Source organism: Acanthisitta chloris, unplaced genomic scaffold (genome assembly GCF_000695815.1).
Source record: "Acanthisitta chloris isolate BGI_N310 unplaced genomic scaffold, ASM69581v1 scaffold2063, whole genome shotgun sequence".
Classification (NCBI taxonomy): domain Eukaryota; kingdom Metazoa; phylum Chordata; class Aves; order Passeriformes; family Acanthisittidae; genus Acanthisitta; species Acanthisitta chloris.
In genome coordinates, this window is record NW_008664100.1 from 13,723 (window position 1) to 18,996 (window position 5,274).

Genomic DNA, 5,274 nt, shown 5'->3' on the forward strand with positions numbered 1-5,274 from the left:
ATCATATGAAAAGTGCCTGTCTTTGTCCATGCAGCACCCACAAGACACTGGAGCTGAGCAGCCCCTTTTAGAGGCTGGCAACCAGCTCCAGCAGAAACAGGGAATAGGACAGATGAAATCAGATGGAAGAAGTGCTTTGGGGCAATGAGTGACCTGAGAGGGGAACGAGAGGCTTGTCTGGAAACAAGGAGCCACACCAACCAGGGGTGTGCCTGTGGACCACAGACCATTACCCAGAGGGACTACCTCTTGATAGAAGTGATAAGACTGTTAATCAGCTGGCAAAGTGAGGGGATGGGCGAGATGGAGGAGGTCAGAGCCCTGGGACACACATGGCCCTGAAGAGCTACAAGCAAAGGGCTGAATTGCCAAAAGAAATTCACAGCCCTTGTCAGAGGTGCTGCCGGCAGCAGGAAACGGGTTCTGGGGAGCCAGCCAGTGGCTCGTCCAATACGGGGCCGTGCTGGCAACGAGGCAGCATCAGTAGCGGTGGCATATGTGGGCCATCTGCCCCCGAGTTAAACTCCCTTCTTTCTGAGAGTTTGGAGTAAGTTTGCACCTTGATGCGTGAGGCTTAATATCCCTTCCAGAATTTGTATTGGCATCCACTATTATAGCTGGATATTTTTGTTATCCCTGTAAGTGCTCAATCCCTCATTGAATCCTGCTAAATTTTGGCCTGAGCGTTTTCCTGTGGCAACCTAATTAAGCAAGGAGTGAGAAAAAAAAAATTGCTTCCTTTTATCCGCTTTGGATTTGCCATCTTTGGATTTGAAGCCAAATTTTAGCACTCTGGGCCCCCTCACCATCCCACTGCATCCCCATCCTGCATCTTGTGCTCTTGCCTCCAAGGGAGCAGCACTGGCTTTGCATCCCCTCTTCCCCTTGGAGACTTACCCCAGCCCTCTCATATTGCCCTGGATGATGCTGTGCTCCTCGATGGGGTGGCCAGGTGGCAGCCAGGGTGGGATCTGTTGAGAAAGACTGACAATTCATCAGAGAAGCTCTGGGCACCCATGAATGACCTGCTGATCACAGGGCTGTGAGCTGGTATGGTGGAGTGTATCAGTGACAAATGGATCTTGTCCTTTGGTGCTGAGTTGTTACTATATAAGGAGGATAAAAGCGTTTGTCGTCAGAGTGGTAAATTAATATCCCTGTTGTGTGTTTGGATGAAGAAGTCTGGCATGCGAGTAACTGCAAAGAAATAATCCATCATTGAGAACTGAAAATATTAAACAAAAGTGGGGGGTTTCACTCGGAGGCCCACAGGATTTGGACAGGCTTCCAGAAGGGTATGGAAAACCTGGGGAAACAGCATCTCTCAGCTGTGTGCAGGGGCATTGCTACTGCTCTGTCAGGGACATGGGGAGGCATTACTAGGATTTTTTGTTTCCATTCTGGTTTACCAAAGAGAAGGTTAAGGCTACCAGGCCATTCATGGCCTTTCGGTTTTTCATCAAAGCACTTTGCTGGGAAAATGCAGGGAAGGAGGAAAGAGGATCAGGACACCCCTTGGCATGTTGCAGAGGGATCTGGCATGTGGAACACCCTCCACACTGTGACTGTGCATTGGGGATGGGGATGGTGGTCCTCCACAGCCTGTTGGTCCTGCTATTCTCCCTTCTCACCACTTTCCTTCCCCCGTTTTTGCATCCCTGCGACCCCACCTGGCCCCAGCACACACCCTCCCATGATTGATTCAGAGCATTTTGGTCCAGCTCGTATGGGACGGGACTTGTAGCTTGGAAAGCAGCAGCTAGAGTTGGACTCAGTGTTTGACAGCTTCAGTTTGGGTTCTCAAGGGATGCTGTGGCTGACACCCTGTCCCACTGTGCCAGCCTGTGCATTGCAGAGGAGATTTTGCTGCAGACTCCGAAAGGACACAGCCAGTTTTGGTCTCACATCTCAGGGGAAACTGAGACCCAGGGAAGACCTGCAGAAGGGATATAGTGACTGGAACAAGTGCCTCCCTGGAAGTTCAGTCAGCTTGATTTATCAGGCAGAGGCTGACAGCAGGAACTGACTGCCTGTCTAGGCATGGCAGTGAGGAGCAGTCACCACCTTTGAGCATCCTTGTCTCAGCATCCTTCCAGCAAGACTGAGTTCTCCTGCCTGGCCTGGCTCTTAGATTGTAGCTGTGCCTGAGAAGAGCTGGATGCTGCACCCTACCAAGGGCACAGCACTGTCGGCCTTGTCTCCCAGCAAAGACTGGGTACTGCCTCTGCAGAACTGCTCTCTGAGCCCCCAGTGCCAGGGGTGGGACCATGTGACAGACAGGGACCAGCACCTATGTCAATGGGTGCTGTGATGGGGTGACAACAGCCCACCCTAGACCCAAGGAGGCTCAGAGGGTAATTAACCATGCTGGACAAGTTGCCATCAACAGGATCCAGGAGGGTTATAAAACTTGAATCTCCTGAGTCTTCAGCTGGGACTGCAGCTGCAGAGCAGGAAGCAAACAGGATCCCGGCTGGCATTGTGAAAGCAAACACCATAAATCCAAGGAAGTGCTGCGATTGCTGTTTTAGGCACTGGGGAGATTGGCTCCTGCTTCCCACAAGTACTTTATTTTCGCTTTAAACAGCAAAAAAACCCCAAACCACTAAAAAACCCAACCCCAGTTTATCACTGGACTAAGCTGCCTTGGTGCTGCCTCCGATGCTGGGGCAGCTCTGGGATGTGGGCACCTCTCCTCATCCAGCACCTTGAGTCTCCAGGGCACCAGGGCACCAGGGCAGGTGCAGGTGGAGACCGTCCACTCACCTGGGGAGACGTGAGCAGAGGGGTCAGAGAGAGCTGGGCAGCCAGGAGCTGGGCAGGGGAACTGGAGGGGTCAGAGGTCTACCCAGGGAATGACGGCTGTCTCTTGGCATCCTTCAGTCCACAGCCAGTAAGCCAGGGGAGATAGCTTACATAGGCTGGTGAGCAGGTGGAATCAGACCCAGCTCCCACAGTAATAAGACTTGCTCCAAAAGGAGAAAAAGCAGAGGGGACATGATGAAAAACTCAATATCACTTTACTCTGCTGCCTGTTGGATGGAGCTTGCTGCCAGTGAAGTAGCATGGGCTGAGAGGTGTCCTGGCATGCTCTGCATCCCCCACGGGTGTCCCTGGATCTCAGCACCCACATCCTGACATCTTTGCAGTGGAGATGTTCCCATCCCACGGACTGGGTGCAGTATTTCCCAGGGGCTCTACAAGCCCTGCTTGGATGGTGTCTGTGGGTCCCCTGCCATGGGACAGGTTCAGCTGTGGGATAATGTCTGTGGGTTCCCTGCCATGGGACAGGATCAGCTGTGCAATAATGTCTGTGGGTCCCCTGCCATGAGACAGGACCAGCTCTGGGATAATACCTATGGGTCCCCTGCCATGGGATGTGCTCTGTCTTCTGGGCAGGCCCACGCCATGGCTCATTCAGGGTCTCATGTCCTCTTGCCCTCTCTCACATAGTCTTATCCTCCCTTGCTTGCCCACATGCTCCATCCTTATCAATTACCCTTTGGCACTCTCCCAGGCTGTTTATCCCAGCTGTGACTGCTCTGTGCCAGGCCAAGCTTTGGCACCAATGGGTTAGCCATGCATCCCTGCTACCCTCAGCCCTGGCAGGGTGCTGGCAGCCACCCTGGCTCTCCAGCACCCTGGGTATCCCAGCACTGTAGGTGTGCTGCAGCCTACGGCTCTGCCTGGGGTCGCTTCAAGGAAACGTGCCATGAGGGCATGGGGTGTTTAGGAAAACAGGCCTTGGCACCTGCTAGCCATGCCGGGAAAATACAAACATCCGGGCATGCTGCCACGCAGTGAGTGTGAGAGGCCGGCACTCCATAAATCCCCTGGAGCAGGTGCTTTGTAGTCAGCACAAGGAAATGAGCACATTATTCAGCTCGGCTTAAACCCCGAAATGTTTCCTGTCCTGTGAGTCAGAAATAACCCTGGGAGATCATTCCTAGGCCACGCAGGAGCTACACCAGCCAAAAAAGTGCCAGGCATTTGTTGTGCTCAAGGACCTGCTGGGTCAGAGGTCCAAACACCCTGCCACAGAGGGGACTTTCCCACAGAAGTGCCATGCTACCAGCGCTGACCCCAGCATGTAAATGCTCTGGTGAGTGCTGGGGATCCACTCCTGGATTCCAGCCCTGGGCACCTGGCTTCATTGTGATGCAGGGAGAGGGAGATCTGCATGAGACTGTGGGGCTTTCTGTGTCCTGGGTAGATCCTGCAGATCTCTGACCTCTCTCTAGTATCAGAGAGACAGATTTCCCCCACATACTGCATTGGCACAGCACATCACAGGCTGTTGGCTGGCACCTATGGGGGCACTCTGAGCTGCCACCCTGCTTTAGGGACACCCTACAGGAAAAGCCATGGCTTGATGGTGCAAGAGAACACCTGGGCATGGGGCCAGGACCCCTCATACTCAGCCTAGTGATCCCAGAGCAGATGGAAGGGAAAGCATTACAGCAGGTGACCCCGGACTGGCACAGGCAGCATCTGCCTTAAGAGAATCATGAGTGACACATCCTGTCCTGGTGCCTGCAAAAACACTCATAGGGTGCCATGTGGGGTCTGGAGCACAGAAAGGTGTGGGTGCTGGGGGCTCTCCCTATGGATGCACTGGCACAGCCCCTGCCCTGAACCAAGGAGGTGATACAGCTGCCACATTTATTCACATTTTTCCCTTTAAAATATTTGTCTCTGATCCATTTTTTCCACTCCTGGCACACAGACTCCAGAGCCAAACAAGGAGCCCTTCAGGGTCCCCAGACAGCAGGATCATAGGAAGTCCATACATGAGAATTTCACCCTGTGTACCTGTGTCCATCTCTGTATGTTTTATGCCCATCTGGTCAAAGCTTGTCTGACTTTCTGGAGATGTTCCTCTCCTATTTGGGGTGAGGTGGCTCCTCATGCACCAGGAATGGAGAGCCCAGCAGGACCCTGATTCCCACTTGGATGGAAATAAGGATCCTCAGTGGTGCCTTCTCCATCTTCTCTGTCCTCTTCGCAACCTGTTTAGAGCCCTCAGCCTCCAGCAACAAGGAGCTGCTGCCCATCCATGCTGGACCTCCCAATGACCCAGTGCTGTATGTGGCCTGGTACAGCAGTGCCTGCATGACTCCTTCACCTGGCCCTGGCAGAGCCAACTGTGCTGCAGGCACCCATTTGTAGTGCCTGTCACACTCTTTACAGATGCTTCCCAAGACTGGCAGATTTCTGGACCCACTCTTGGTGCAGAGGTGAAGGCACTTGGCAGGTCCCTGCAGCCCATGTCCT